At 44.2% G+C, this 14,047-nt stretch overlaps 1 protein-coding gene across 3 annotated transcripts in view; it reads right to left on the reverse strand.

Annotated features, from left to right (window-relative positions):
* STON1 (stonin 1) overlaps positions 1 to 14,047 on the reverse strand; it is a 402,444-nt gene that overhangs the window by 357,282 nt on the left and 31,115 nt on the right. The window lies entirely within an intron of this gene.

Here is a 14,047-nt window from a genome sequence, read left to right on the forward strand (position 1 = left end):
CCGAAATTACATCTGTGCCCCCTTCGTCCCCTGTGCCCCTTGTGTCCCCTTCACCACCAAATATAGCCAAATCGAAGACCATGATGGTGCAAATCCTGGACAATTACCATGTAGGAAAAGGTCCAACTACCTCTCAATAGCATCATCACAGGCCTTAGCAGACATTCCTGATCTATATCAGCTGGTTAGCCACACCAAGACCTTCTTTGCCTTCCTCCTGGTACCTGCCGCCAAAGCAGCAGGCAATGCCAAATGGCTCCAGGTGAACATGTATGAACTCTAGCTCTTCGTGAACGCTTCCCAGTTAGGGTTTAATGGCATTGCAGAAGATTTATGGCCACTGAGGTTCATAACTTTGCAAAACCGGTAAATACTCACTCTTGAGAGCAATGGAGGGTAGAGTATGCCTGAAAATCGGGAGTACCTGCTGCACATTTGTGCCCCCAATGACACAGAAAATTGCACACTGACCACAATTATTGCTGCCCTGCATAAACTGAAAGTGATCATGGACACTGAGGCTGAGATCACCGACGACTTATGGATTGATTCTTTATTGTCGTGGGTACCTCCCTGGTTGATTATCATCAAGAAAGTAGTCCCCGCTCTATTGAGTACTTTGAAAATTAGAAAAAAATTAACTCATAATAGTTGCATGTATCAGCGTGGGTATCAGGCTGGGAAACACCGAAAACAGGAAATCTTACAAATTGAATTGTTTCAAAAAGTTGGCCAACAGTCATTTGAAAAATATTGAGTATATTCACAGAAACATGCTCAATAAACACAAAAGGAAAGATGAAGAAAAATAGGATGAGGAACCTATAACTGCTAGACTCTGTTGAGTAGTTTATTCAATTACTCATGAAGGGATGAAAAACAAACACAAGTGCTATATCACGAGAGTTGCACAATACACAAAAAGAGTCAAAGGAAAATATACAATAAAACTGGCTAAAACTCAAGAAGGAGAAACAATCAATTAATTGTGACTTATAACATACACATATTGTAAATAGATGGACAGTGAAAGAATTTATTTCCATATGTAATTCATGAATTACTTATCATAGACATCAACCAATGAGCTGCATCTGGGTCATTAGTTAACCAATTTGTGATCGATTTCATAACAGTCACTTGGTTACAGGTATCAGAATTCATGAACAAATATTGTAGAAAGCTAAACAGAAAGATCTATTGTACAATTGATTTCTGCCTTGATTTTCAAAAGAACTAATCTCTCTTTCGTTCATTATGTCTTAGAGTCCATTTTGGAGTCTGCCTACGTGGAAAACTGCACATGACCCTTACTACCGATGTAATTAGGAGTGGCCCTTCTTTGTCTTTACACCCTTGGTTGAGCCTTGGTGTGAAGATTCTGATGCCTATTTTTGTCTTTTTACTTATTTATTTTTGTTCCTGCCAACTGATCTTACGTTGTTGTTCTGCACAGGTACCAACAGCAGCTGCCATGAAGTCCGTAACCCTGTCCAATGCTAGGGCCACCACTACTTCATCCCATACGGGTACTCAAACTGAAGCTGTTTTGTTTCCGCCACCAAATTGGCATGCTTGCGTGGAGCAGCGGGTAGATTACGGAAATGGTGGGGGGACAAGTTGGGTTGGTTCAGCGGAGGAGTATGTCCTTATTGAGACCAGGGTGAGAGATAGTTGTAGGGATGTTCCCAAAGAAGATGATTATTGTGAGAAACTCATGGTGAGCAAAAGTAAGACAGACACAAGTGATCAAAGTTCAAGAGTGTTTATTGAACAATGGAAATGGTATACGGGTTGGAAAAACACCTAATCTAAACCAAAGTCTAAGATGGGGACAGGCATCGACCATCAAATGAAAAATAAGGCAGTCCTAGTGATGTCAAGTCAAATAAAAAGGCCTATACTAAGAAAACCTATTGCCAATTCCTTACGCTAAATTCAAAGGGTGTTGGGTTAAGTTTTAAGAAAGATAGAAGTGTTCTCAAACAATAGGTCATGGTGCGGTGGCTTGGGTCTCTCTTCTCCACGTTTTGAGAACAGGGTAAAGAGGGAGCTTGGAGCACAGTATGGTCTCAGACTTAACCAGCACAAGACGACAGTTCCAATGGTAGATGGTCTAGGGCTTCACCAGCACGAGACAACAGTTCCCATGGTAGTTCTCATGGCCAAGTCTTGTTTTCTTAGAAAGTCTCTTGCCTTCGGGCCTGAAGTGTTCAAACAATAAAACAAAAGTTCCTTTACCAAATTAAAGTTTGTTTCCAAAACTCAGTATGGGTGATGGTTTCACCACTGGGTCCCCCTTTTCTGGACTGACCCTTTTTGTATTTTAATTCACAATTTACAATAGGGTGACAGCTTCAACCCTGGGTTCCCTCTTCTGGGCTGACCCTTTCTTAATAATATTTCTCTGCTACAGTTCAGATAGGGTGAGGACTTCACCCCTGGGTCCCCCTCTTCGGGGGCTGACCCTTGCTCAATAGAAGCTTTGGATGATAAATTAACTCCCTGGATCTCCTTATTCGGACTCTTACCCCTCTCAACTGCCAGCCCTTGGGTGTTGGCTTCACCCCTGGATCTCCCTCACTCAGGCTTGGGCCTCTCTCGACTGTCAGTGTTGAGTTTAGCTTCACCCCGGATCTCCCTTGTCCGGGCTCGGACATTTCTTAGCTTCTTTTAATGTCTTTGTCAAAACACCCTTCTTTGGGTTCACTCTTGCCGTTCCTCTAAGTTTCGCTTTCACTGGATTCAAAGTCAGGGCGACAACTTCCACCCTTTTGATCCCCCTCTGCAGGGATCTGACCCTTCTCGATATTTAGCCTACCCTGACCGGGTTTACTATGACTCTCAAGTTGGGTGAAAGTGGTTCACCCCTCTTTTACTTTCAATGGTCTCTGTCATACAGTTGAACGTGCATGGGATTCACCTCCCTTTCTTTAGCCAAATTGTGGATCAAAGTCTTACGATAGTACAGGGTTTTTGCTCAAACCTCATGTATGACCACTTTGCTTCCTTTGGCAGCCTTCCTATGGCCTTCTGGCTACTGTAGTTTCTTAATATGGGGCTCCACCAGAGTCTCTCGAATCAGCACCCACGTGGTGCCGCTTTCCCTCTGCAACTGGTCTCCCCTTCACACTTTTGATAGTTAATTCCATGTTCATTACTTCTGATTCAAAAGTTGCCACTTTACGATTCTCAATCAACACAAACCCGGCTTTTATGGATTCCTCCCTCCACTCACCGATTGTGCTTAACCACTGGCTTCTGGTTTCTTTGGAGTCAAGGCCGGTAGTGCAGGCGTGGCAGCTTCCCTCACTCCTGTCTACCAATATAGGCTTGCCTCGTGTACCACTGACATCTGGTGCAGGACACTTGCGCTATTGTTTGCAGTCTTAGACTCTCTACTTGGAAGGCTCGGCGGGCTGGGGATGAAAAGGGCAAGGTTGTTTTTCTCCTTGCCATCCTTTCTTTTCCCTCCGCCTTTCTCCTTCTTTCGAACTGCCGTGTCTTAGCCGTCTTGTCTTGCTTTCTGCTGTCTTTCTTGCCTTGCTGCTCCTGTGCTTTCTGGCTCCAGCTTTTATAACTGTGGGGAAGGGAAAGGGCTGTCAGGTGTGTGTAATTAGAGTCAATTGCCTGACTTTGCCTGACCCTGGTGTTGGGACATGTCTGGTAAATGGGTGTATTACAAGTTTGTATATCATAAGGTGAGGAAGTGTTCAGGACAGAAAAGGAGGGTGTTAGAGTTACTGAGTGTCCTATGGGATAGGATGGGAAAAGGCCATGGTTAGATTGTCCTACAGAATATAATGGGGAAGGTTTGTGAAATGGACGAAAATGACCGGGATGTAGAACAGAACATAGGGAATTGTGGTAATGGTAGTACCTTGTTCCACTGAATTGGGATCTCGGAAAATGATGATCAGAAGGACGGGACGGGTAGGGTTTGAGGGTTAAACCAGAATGGCTGGGATCAGAAAATTAACAAAGGGGATTGTGGGAATCGTAGTTTTTTGTCAAGATAAGCTGAGGATTTGGAAAATAATAATCGGAAGGATGTGGAGAGGAATGATGGACAGTGGTCAGATTCAAAAGTAGAGGGTTTCTGAGAGAGGTGGTTTTTCAATTTAGTAGGGTTCGTATTTTTATGTGTGACACCAGATGGTGAGTTTTTGGTGTCCGTTAATAAGGGAGACTGAAGAGGGTAGAGAGAGCAACATGTGAAATAGCCCAAAAAGGTCTTGGGGATCTCATCCTCCTCATCGTCGTCGCCTGTGACATACCGTGTCTCACCTTGGGTCTTCACCCTAGCATAACCCCGGATTCCCCTATCCAGGTGATCCTTCCCCATTGGTCCACCCCCAAATAACTGGATCCAACAGCAATGGCCGTGTCCTGGCTGCCTGAATAAGGTGCTCCAGAGGTCTTACTGGGAGAACACCCTTAGGTTTCTTCCATTATGATGTGTTAGTTAAAGTATTAACTAAGGGGGGGAATGTCTGGGTGATCAGGAAGGGTCCCCATTATTACGAGAGATTCATGCTGCACGCACCATATTGAGGACAGGGGTATGGCAGTGAGCTGGGTGCAATGTTACAAATCCATATATATCAAGTGCATTTAATTATGGATGGGATATGTTCCTTTTAGTGTTACAGTTGTTTTTTATAATGTATACATATTAGATCATGAGAGCGTTTGTCATTTGTTTGGTGGTAAAGGAACTGAGGCCCGAGGTCTTGGCGGTTAATCGTTTTTACAGGTTATCAGAGGCTGTATGTTCTGGAGTTGTGGTTCCATAAATGAGTAGGTCTTAAGAGGTGCCAAGAGTCTGGGGGATAACATCACAATGAGTAGTTCAAAGAAGATCCTGTTTATTCAGACCTTCCTCTTTTAGCTAAAATATGTAAGCGGACCATGTGCAATCACACTTAAAGTTAAAGGCCTTAGGCCAGTTATTGCTAGCAAGGAATTATGTTTTCAGTACCACTGTTTAACCATGTACTGACATCATGGCCTACTACGGATGAATCCTAAGAAGAGGTGTGTTCTGAATATGATATAAAGATGACAATCAAGATAAGATTTGCCAATGAAAATGGAAGAATTGGGAAAATACGGGATTTCTTTGAAGATGTTTTTGTCCAATCATATTTTGGGAGGTGGATTGTAATAGAGTATGTGGGAATGTTTTAATTGTTGTGAAAAGTATATAAAATGCCAACTGATTTTGTATTGTTGGGACTTGGGTTAGTTCATCCTGCAACACCATCTAACCGCTCGGGAGCTTTTGTACAATAAACTTGCTTTATGTACAACCGTCTACTCGCTTCTTAAGTGATGGGCCTGTTTGGGTTAAGGTGATTAAAGGTCTATCCATACACCATACCCAATGGTCAATATTGCTAATCCCTTACCCCCTTGCATGCAGTCATTACTGCTGATCTCTTACCTGCTGGCCAGTATTGCAAATTCCCCTTGGACAAATGTATTCCAAATAAATCTAATGCTAGCCATTCTCTGTAATCATGTTTGATGTCATTATAACTATGTGAGAGACAGGCATGTGGGTCTAAATGCTGAATAAGCATGAACAAATGTGATTAAATATGCATTCTGGGCACTATTAAAAAAGTGTGTTGGGAAAATCCACTTAAGATGCCTTAATATGGTTATGCTTGCTTGCTCAGCAATACCCTACCCTGTCGGAAAGTGGCAATATTTCAGTGTTCCATGGTTTGTGGGAAATGTTTTGTTGGACAGAGGATTTTGTAGGGCTGCTAAGCAGAAAATCCAAATTTAGCAATGGGGATATTCATGTATTTCTTTCAAACTACCCCAGTGCCTAATATGGTGATAATGACCACTTCAGCAGGCTGTATTGGCCCTTACCAGGCCAGTAGGCCCCGCCACTGTAGACTTTATGGATAGTGCTTGTTAGCATTAGCAGAGGCGGGGAAGGCACGTGCCCAAGAGTGGCATGTCCAGACTCTTTTGACAGGGGTGGCCCAAATGTGACACTGATTTATGCAGGGGTGGCATGGAGTAAGAGAGCGCGCACACACACGCACACACCAACACACAAACACACACACACACACACACACACACACACACACACACCCACCCCCATTGTACTCTTTGTCTCCACTGCCTAGATCTACTTCAATTACTAACATTTGTGTCTTCTATTCCTGTGTTTAAAGTTTAATGATCATAATTTAGGATAATGGGGTGACACCTGGGGTGGCCAATCATATTCCGTGGGTAGCACATGCCACCCCAGGCCACTCCCTTGATATGCCACTGGTGCCCAGAGAACTGCAGGCCTGAGAGGCAGAAGTTGGCAAAAGGAGGAAGAATATCATATGGGTGGCAGTAGGACAGAGGTTGAAGGGGCAAAGCCGGAGGAACAGTGCCATGGGACAGCAGAGCAGGTGCAGAGAGGCAAGCCACAAGGTGAGTTAGGGCAAACCGAAACTGGCGCCGTGAAACTGTAGTGGCTGAATGAAGGGAAGGCAGCTTGTCTTGGAAAATAATGCATACGTTCCCTGCATTGTAATTAGTCACAGGCGCATTCGACAGTGCTAAGTAGCGAGAAATATGACTACTGAAACAAGACGAAAACAGCCAGCACAATATCTCTGCACCTGGAACTTTATACCATCTATTTCTTATTTTGAAAACACATTTAACACTATGGGGCTCATTATGAGTATGGCGGTGTGGGAAAAAAGTAGCGATAACGGAATTACGCCACTTTTCCTGCTCCATCGTACTAAGAGTTTGGCCCTGGAGTGGGGTATTTACCTCCAACATCATGCTGGTGGTAAATCCATCCACTTTCTGCTGAAAAATCAGCAAAATTGTCAGAATTACCACAGCAGTAATCCCCAAATTAATGGGGACTAACACCGCCACCACCACTTGTAATCCAGCAGCAAATCGCTGGACCAAGTGGCGGTAACAGTAATTCTGTTAGGCAGTATTCTGGCGGATTTACTACTGGAATGCCGCACATCACGTGGTGTGTCTAATAAAGCAAGTGCTACTCGAAAGCTAAAAGTCAGCTCTAACGCTTGTATTGTTTTGTTCATGCTGTTTCAAAATTTTGAAAGTATGATCGCTTTTCACGTATACTGAACCTTCTAGCTATATTTATTCTATGTTACCAATCTTGTGGGATAAGTAAATATCTTACTCTTTACATATTTACAAACATGCTCTGCCTTTCATTTTCAATTCCCAACACTGCTACTATAGAGATGCGCTTTCATGCGCTTTTTCAGAGAACATTGATTTGTAAATGCAAAACCAGATGTTTCCTCATCTGACAAAAGGATATGATCAGCTTTTTTGTTTCAGCAGTGAGTGCGTGTTGTGCGCTAGGGTTCAGAGTTTTCATTGTTCTTCTGGAGGTAGTGTGACTGGAAAACTGATGGGCAACCTCTAGTAGCAATGGCATGGCATGGCTACTGTGAGAGCATGCCTTTAAGAGACACGCTGTGGCACTGATCACACCTCTAAAGGAATTTGCTGCCTTCTTGGTCGTTACACATTTGTTTTAGAACACTGGCCCTTGCTGACGACTTCAGAGAGATGAGCCTTGTCGGCTGGCACTTGCTGACAACGTCCAAGGAATGAACCTTGTCAGCTTGCACTAGCACTTGCTGACACTTGGTGAAAATTACCGAGGTTGGCTTTCCGTTTTTGCAAATGGTAAATATTTTTGAGACAACGGTACACGCCATGCTCTGCAACAGCTCTGTGTACAGTTATGAGTTATAATGATTTTGTGGTTCCTGCAAGGACAGGCAAGGGTTAACTTTTTTTTTATTTTTGGTAATAGGAAGCACGTCTGCAAGGTAAAACTAAGGTCATGAAAGTTCTTCAAAAGGAGCAATAGCACTGGAGGATAGACACGCAGCCTGCAGACGTTATTTTGGTATGTCCTCCCGCAGTGCCCTCCCACATGCATGCCAAAATCACTGCCTATTCACACCCATGTTCAGCCCATTCAATCCCAGAACATCCCCAACAAGGATTTCCTTTCAAAGCAAGCTATGTGCTGTTATGGGGTTGCCACTGTAATAATTAAGCTACGTTCTGAAAGGCAAGAGGTTAATTGCAGCTCTCACAAAACTCCGGGGATTTTAAAAATGTCCGAAACAAGTGTACCTTCAGCCACTTCGTTTATCTGCACTGTCTACCTACAACAGGTTTAAACCCAGTAATGCTCATTTAGTGGCACACACTGGCAGGTACTGTTTAATGGTAAAATGCTGATCAAGATGTTTGGACAGCAGAGGAACCCATGTTGATGCTGAGACAGCAAATTAAGAACATCAGTGTTAACTGCTTGCGAACATTTTCATAATCCGCACTTCCTATTAGTGCCTGTGGGTCCTGGCTAAATGTGTGTGATTGCTGTATGCACATAAACGTCCAGTCTACAATTCGGTGCTTAATTGAGCTATGACACACGTATACATTTTACTATTTCTTTTCCTCATTTTTAATAAGTACGAAATATGAGGTGCAACTTATTTTGTTACAGTACCACCACATTTTTGGGATGAACAATGCTGCAAAATGGCCACCCTTCAGCCAGTCATGGCTTATCAACCAACAGCACTTTGCATTCTGGGACTTCTTCTCATAATAAGTATACACTTACTCCGAGTATATAAACTACTAATGGCAAGGATGCTAGGAATGTCTGGTTCAATTTTCGAGCCATCAACAACATGAAAAGCTTTTATTTTTTGTTCAATATTTCAGTGCTAGTTATACATTTATTTCATTCAAATTTAGAACTGTGACTGATTCCATGGGGTCCTTTTTTCTGCTTTTTTAAACACAGCATAAACGTGTTCTCTTGTGCACTAGAGAATCCTGTTGTGAGTTTGCACCTTTGTAATTTGCCATGTTTCTTTTACACAGGCTGATCTAGTGAATTACTTTTCAAGGAGTATAAGAATACACTCCTGCACAAGCCTTTGGCTGTACTGTTGGTATGCCCAGAGATTTTCCAAACTCTTCTGCAGCCTGTTTTCTGTAGCATGCAAATTCGTCATCCTCCCATTCCTGCCTCTTTTCCTCTGTTGCTATCTATGCCTCTTTTCCTCTGTCACCACCCATCTCCGCCTTTATACCTCCTGCCTCTACCACATTAACGCCTATCGCCTGTTACAAAATGTTATGTTATTTGGCATTTATGTAGCGCTCTATATATCATTGGCATGACCTCAAAGCGCTTGTGGGTTGAACGCCCTTGGGGACCGTAGTCCAGGTCAGTCGAGAGAAAGGAGAATCATAGGGTGCTTGGATGCACTCAATATGTGAGCAGCTGATGCGATTGCCTGATGATAGATGCATCCTAACATTAGGTGTTGTGGTATTGAGAGATCAGTTGAATGTGTGCAGTCTGGAGGTTGGTCTCCGAGACTGGATTCTGGCAGCGTTAGGCCTGTGTAGGACGCTTATGTGTGGAGCTAGGCCGAAATTGATCGAGGGGTGTAGATGTGCTCTATTGTGTGTTGGTGTAGAATAGAGAGTGAGCATAGTGATAGAAGAGGTGAGTGTCTGGAGTGGATGTTTTATACTTACAAGACCACTGTTCCAGATTACATTTACGCATTTCACGATAGCTGCACTCAGAGGAGACGGCTCAGGAGGCAGCTAGGCATGTGTAGTAGAATCAGGAAGTGGATAGCCAGCAGTCATATATCTAGCGCTTGCAGGACGCTAAGGTTGTCGTCCATGGTAACCAGTTCCTGATTCTGTCTTGGTGACTTATTAGTCGCTTTCAGTGGTGTAATTGCTCAGTATCTCCTCGAACATTTGTCCACAGGTCGCAGAGTGTCAGCGGCCCTATGTTGTCTTAATCGGGTTAATGGAAAGAGACAGGTTTTTTGAGCTTTGCGGAAGGCCATGTAGTCTTGGGTGTGTCGAATGTTTGGGGGGAGTGAGTTCCAGAGTTGGAGCCAAGGTTGAGAAGGGAGATCCTCCCATCCAGGCTGAGTAGGAGGTTGGAATCACTAGTAAGAGGGCGGTGCTTGATCTTAGGGTGCGTGATGGGAGGTGGGGTTTTATTTTCTCTTGTAGGTACGTTGGGCAGGTCTTGTGCACTGCTCGGTGGGTAATGCATAGGGTTTTGAAGGAGGCCCTTCGTCCGACGGAGCCAGTGGAGGGTGCAGAGAGTGGGAGAGATGTGGCCTCTGTCTCCCAGGGCGAGAAGGCGTTTGGTGGCAGCGTTTTGGGCTCTTTGGAGTTTGTTAAGTTGGTATGCCGGTGCTCCTAGGTATAGGGATTTGGCATAGTCCAGTCTTGATATAACAATAGACTTAACAGGGGCAAGCCTGTTTGGATAGGTGAGGTAATGGAAAATGCGTCTAAAGAATTTGAGGTGGTAGTGACAGGATTTTGATACATTATTGATTTGACGGTTGAGGGTTAAGCCTGAGTCCATAGTGCAACTGGATTTTGACTATTTTGGATGGGGGGTGCCAAGGTAGGGGGGCCATGGCAGTGGTTGCGGGAGAATGGCAGTATTGCCGCACACCATGATTTCAGTTTTGTCTGGGTTCAGAAGGAGGTGGTTTTTTGTCATCCATCTGTCAATATCACTGAGGCAAGCTTCAAGGTCGGGATGTGGGTTGGTGCTTGTTTTGGGAATTTTTAGGATAATTTGGGTATCGTCGGCAAAGCTGTAACAGGAGAGGTTGTGCGCGTGGATGATTCCTGGTAGAGAGGTCAGATAGAGGTTGAAAAGGAGACCAGAGAGGCAGGTGCCTTGGGGTACTCCATGTTCACAGCGCAAGCAGTTGAGATAAAAGGGGAGAGGAAGGTGATTTATTTCCTGTTGCTGAGGAAGGAGGCAATCCATTTGAGTGCTGAGCCACAGATTCCTTGGGAGTGGTGGCGGTCAAGGAGGATTGAGTGGTTAACGGTGTGAAAGCCTGCTGACAGATCCAGGAGAATCAGCGCTTAACAACCCTCAGAGTCTGCCGTGACCTTGAGATCATCCCAAATCGAGATCAGAGTGGTTTCTGTTCCATAGCGCGGTCTGAAGCCTGATTGTGCAGGGTTAAGTAGTTTGTTGGATTCTACGAAGCAGTTGAGCTGGGAGTATGCAGCCCGTTGGAGATCGGCCTGTAATTCTTAGGGTCATGTGGGTCGAGGTATGCTTTTTAGGAAGCGTTTTGACATGTGCTAGTTTAAAGGCTTCTGGGAAGGTGCCAGAGGTGAGGGAGTCGTTTAGTATGGACCTTGCATATTCTCCTGCACAAGTAGAGGAGAATATTTCTTTCAGAACTGAGGCGGGCCAGGGGTTGAGGGGGGATCCGGAGGTTCTGCTACCAGATAGTAAATCTAGGAACTCGTCTCTCGTGATGGGTTGGAAAGGGTCGAAAGTTGGCATTGTGGTTGTCAGGGCAACGGGATTGGGGGGTAGATGTAGGGCAGGGGGTGAGGGTGGAGAATTTGGTATGGGTTGCCATCCTGTCAAGTGCTGTGTAGTAGAAATGTAGCGAGAGGGAGTTGAAGAGCGTTTGCGTGTTGGTGGTTTGGGCAGAGGTACAGGTAGGTTACACAAATTTGGAGATGATTATGTGGAGTTTTGCTGCTGCTGCCACAGTTCAGAATTCATTTATTGTAAAAGGCCTTTTTGGCCTTTCGGATCTCAGATTTGTAATTACGGTGGTGGAGGGTGAACTTAGATCTGCTGAGATCGGTTTTAGATATTTGCACTCAAGAGAGTTATTTTGACTTTTGAAAGTCTTAAATTGGGGCGTGAACCTCTCAATTCTACCTCTTCTATCTCAATATGGCACAGGCTACTAATCACAGTTCTCTCTAGATGTGACTCAATGTAACATTCACAATCCTCACTAGTTGTGAAGCTGGTTGTTACTAACATTCTGGTGTGCTATGTTCTGAGGCTAGGTCGTGTGGCAGGGCTTCTGGAGTATAGTGATTGCTCTACTCCCCTGGAGTACAGCGATGAGTAGTGGTTAAACTACCTACACAGCCCCAAACTACTACTAAACCAGCAGTGATCCCACTCATAAAAGTCAAACGGGCACAGCCCGGCAGGTATACCTCCTTCTCCTTTTTATGGTAACGTGGGCCGGGGGCAGGCTATATTGTCAGGATGGGAGTGAGCTGATAACAGTAGAAACCCAAACAGTGTTAATGCAATGGTTCCAAAAATAGAAAGAATGTCCAATGATTGATAAATATAGAGCCTTTACTGAAATAATGCAATCAACTAATCAAAAACACTGAAGACCCACCTCTGCAAGAGAAGCTCAGATAATTCAGACTGTTGATAAGAAATAGTAATCTGGGTTGAAAAGCAGGGGTGTTCAGGCAAGAAGTTTTCTGTGTCAATGTTCATGGATATGCTCACAAAGGTAAAGAAAGGGGCTTAAAACTCACAGGCATCCATTAAAGTGGATCAAGGGGACACACACTCTTCAAAATATGTTTGTTTTTGTTTTGGGTGCTCAACTGTTCTGTCTAAGTGCTTTTACTGTGATTGCGTCAATGTCGAGACGCTTGAGTCGTGCGGTCCAACTGGTGAGCCGAATCAATGTGCGGGCTCCCATTGGGACGAGTCGGCATTCGAGGTGTTCGAGTCGATGGCTCCAAACTGTTTAAGGCATTGGTTGAATCAATAGCGAAACAATGCTTCTGCTGGGTCGAGTTGATGTATGAGACAGGCAAGTCAATGGTGTCCAGATGGTCCAGTCAGTGTGCAAATCAGTTGCTTCCACAGAGTAGAGCAGGCGCTTGAGTTAATTGATGTAGTTCACTGCGTTGGGTCGAGCAGGGAGCTGTATGGCTCAAAAGGCAGGTAAGCATTTTGAAGATGCCAAAAGTAGCACTCTGACCTATAGTGACTTGAAGTGCATCGAGCACAGTCGAGTTGACTCACAGATATCTAAGGGTGATAACAAAACCAGCTCCAAGCTGCTTCTGAAATTCTGGGTTGCTGGAAGGTTTAATCCAGGGTCGTCAGGAAAAGTTAAGTCCTTTAGTTTTAAACTTCCACTTATTCACCTCAAGTGAGCAGGATCGTGTTACAAGTGCAAAGGCAGTAGAGAGGAACTGGTTTGGTCCAATTCAGCAGCAGCAATTCACCTCTACTGTTCCCTGGGGATTGGTACAGAGTTGAGCTTGCCTTTACCTTAGATGTCTTCTGTCTTCAACATGGCTGAAGACGCTGGAATAAACTGTATTCTTATCAGAGGTCCAGTGAATCCTTTTTGTCTCGAAAGTATAAAGATGAATCAACTAAGGAGAGGATTTCCTTTCCTAATAAAGGTACAATGTCACAGGGGATTCATCCAAAGCAAGCCTGCTGAAAAGGGTCAAAATCCAAGCTGTTGTAACAAAGTGCCCCTTCTTTGCCTTCTGATATCATACCAAGAGTGTCTTGTCTCCACGAAGTTGGGAGGACAGGAAGTTGTAGAGAGACCCCTAGCAGAAACTAATATAGCAGAACCCCTCTCTTAGCCTACCACTCTTGTCTGGCTGCTCTAACTCCACCCCCTCCTCATGACTGCTGTCTTCAAAGGGACTCCATTGGTCAGCACACTGTTGTGACTATGGCTTTGATATGTCAGTGCTGCCTTTGAAATACCAATTCACAGGAGATCTCTTGTGGGGGGAAGATTACTGTGCTCTGGAAGGAAAGTGCAGCCCTTCCTTTTGGAGGATTTAAGAGTCAGCTTCCTGTCCATTGTTACACATGGCAGTTGCAGAGTCATCCAGGCCAGATGGCTAATACCCATCTGCCAACGCATAGCTAAGTTGATCCTAATGTGATATCAAATCCTGTGGTTGTATCATTGTGTGACCCTAACGGCACACCATGCCACAACCAGGAATGGCTTATATATTTTCTTTATATTGTATTTTTACTATACATTTTTTATTGAATCAAAATCCAGGCTGCACATGACCTTTTACGTATTAAAAAAAACAAGGTTTGAGTTGCAAGCTGACCTAGCAAAGTTATCAATTTAGTTTTCAATTTTTTTTAAAC

The sequence above is a fragment of the Ambystoma mexicanum genome, chromosome 4q (assembly GCF_040938575.1).
Source record: "Ambystoma mexicanum isolate Mex_15411 chromosome 4q, UKY_AmexF1_1, whole genome shotgun sequence".
NCBI classification, from domain to species: domain Eukaryota; kingdom Metazoa; phylum Chordata; class Amphibia; order Caudata; family Ambystomatidae; genus Ambystoma; species Ambystoma mexicanum.